We start from the raw sequence: 2,090 nt of genomic DNA on the forward strand, positions 1-2,090 counted from the left end.
GAGCTGTTGTTCACCATCTTAGCTGTAGAGGGCAGTGTCACTGGCCCTCATGTGGGATCCGAACTGGGGCCCTGCTGCTCAGAGCTGGAGTCCCAAGCCAGCTCTTAACCAATGTGCCACTCTGCCGGCCAGTGTAACTCTTAAATTTTTTAATTTATTCTTATTGGTTTGGGAGGAATTACAATGGAATTATCCTAAATGCCAAATCCCATTGTTTTTTAGGTAATAAAATCATACTGAAATAATTTGAGGATATTTTATATTTAGTCATTATAGAAAGGCAGTGAATACCCTTGCTTTACATAATCGAATATCAAGCACGTAATGTTTTCTTTAGGAGTGTAGAATATAAAATCTCTTCAAAAATATTTAATTTTATTAAAGTATAGTTGGCATACAATATTATATCAGTTTCAAGTGTACAACATAGTGATTTGGCATTTATATACCTTATGATGTGCACACCACACTGTCTAGTAACCATCTGTCATGAAAAGTTACCATACTATTACTGACTATAATCCCATTCACCTTTTCACCCATCCCTTCACCTCCATACCCCCAATTTAAAATTATGTATGGGAAAGGATGAAAAATCTTGACAAAAATTTTTAAAACACCCTCGCCTATTTCATAGCTAATCACAGATTTTATAGATTACAATACAAAGTATTTTTCTTCCCTAAGCAGTTTTAAATTTTGTTGGAAAATGCTTTGAAGAGATAATTTTATGTACCTTCATGATTTCTGCCTTGAACTTTGCTCCTTCCTTTAAGTTCACAAAATCAGTTTGAAGTACAAGAAGCTATAATTAAAACTAAAAAAGAGGAACTTTGAAGTCTCCCATTCACTTCTGTCCCCCTGCCACTCACTTATGCTTTCTGGAAGCAATTACTGTTTCCAGTAAACGTCAAATTACTGTTGATGTTTGTTGATTATCTCTCCTCATTCAAAATCTCAAAAGGTTAAGATTTTCCTGATTATTGGTATGATTAAGTGATTTTTCGATTATATCCTGGACATTTGGGAGTACGTATTGTCCTATGAAACTGTGAACTTTGTTTATCTTGTTTCAGCAGGCCTCTGCTGACACCGTACTAGTGATGAAATGCCAGTGTCTTGTATTTTTTCAGAGATAGTCTATGTGGAAGCAAATAATTTTTTACTTAAAAATTATATTTATTTTTGAATAGCTAATACACATACATGATAAAAAATTCAAAAGTGTACACAGTGAAAATAATTTTCTTTGCTCACCGACAACTCTCAGTCCCCGTTTCCCTCACAGTCATTGTTTCTTACATATCCTGGATATTGTCTATCAATAAGCATTATTAGTGTAGTAATATACTATTAGTGTGTTAGTGATGGCTTTCATGATACCATCCCAAATATAGTAGATTTATTAGAATCGTTTGTTCAAAATAAAATTCATTATATAGAAAATCACTTTAAAGTTTGTAAAATATTCAGACAAGTTACCTTACCATTGTACTATATTTCCTTCAAATTTTAAACTTGTAACACAGGCATCTGTAGTCTCAACCTTTTTTCTTTCTTTTTTTTAGGGAGGGAACTCAATAATTTTTATTTAAATGATGATATTTTTAGTTTTAAAATTTCCATTCGGTTCTTTTTATGTCTCATATTTATTTGTTGACACTGTCTACATTTTCATTTATTTCAAGCAGGTTCATAATTGCTCCTTTAGGCTTTTTTATGGTGGCTGGTGTAAAAATTCTTGTTAGGGAATTCCAACATCTCAGTGTTGATGTTTGTTGATTATCTCTCCTCATTCAAAATCTCAAAAAAGATTTTCCTGATTCTTGGTATGATGAAGTGATTTTCGATTATATCCTGGACATTTGGGAGTACGTATTATCCTATGAAACTGTGAACTTTGTTTATCTTGTTTCAGCAGGCCTCCGCTGACACCGTACTAGTGATGAAACGCAGCCTCCGCCTCTTTGGCGCTACCTGGGTGGGGTGGGGGTCTGGCTTCCTACAGGCCTTGCTGAGACCGGGTGGGGACCTGCAGACTTCGTGTGGAGTGCAGCAGGAATTGTCGAAGAAGTCTGTCCTGATGGGCT

The 2,090-nt window shown here is 35.0% G+C and overlaps 1 protein-coding gene across 1 annotated transcript in view; it reads left to right on the forward strand.

Moving 5' to 3' along the window:
- The window catches only part of TTC5 (tetratricopeptide repeat domain 5), a 23,417-nt gene that overhangs the window by 14,424 nt on the left and 6,903 nt on the right, over positions 1 to 2,090 (forward strand). The gene's annotated exons all lie outside the window — the stretch shown is intronic.

This window comes from Hipposideros armiger, unplaced genomic scaffold (genome assembly GCF_001890085.2).
Source record: "Hipposideros armiger isolate ML-2016 unplaced genomic scaffold, ASM189008v1 scaffold_1132, whole genome shotgun sequence".
NCBI lineage: Eukaryota > Metazoa > Chordata > Mammalia > Chiroptera > Hipposideridae > Hipposideros > Hipposideros armiger.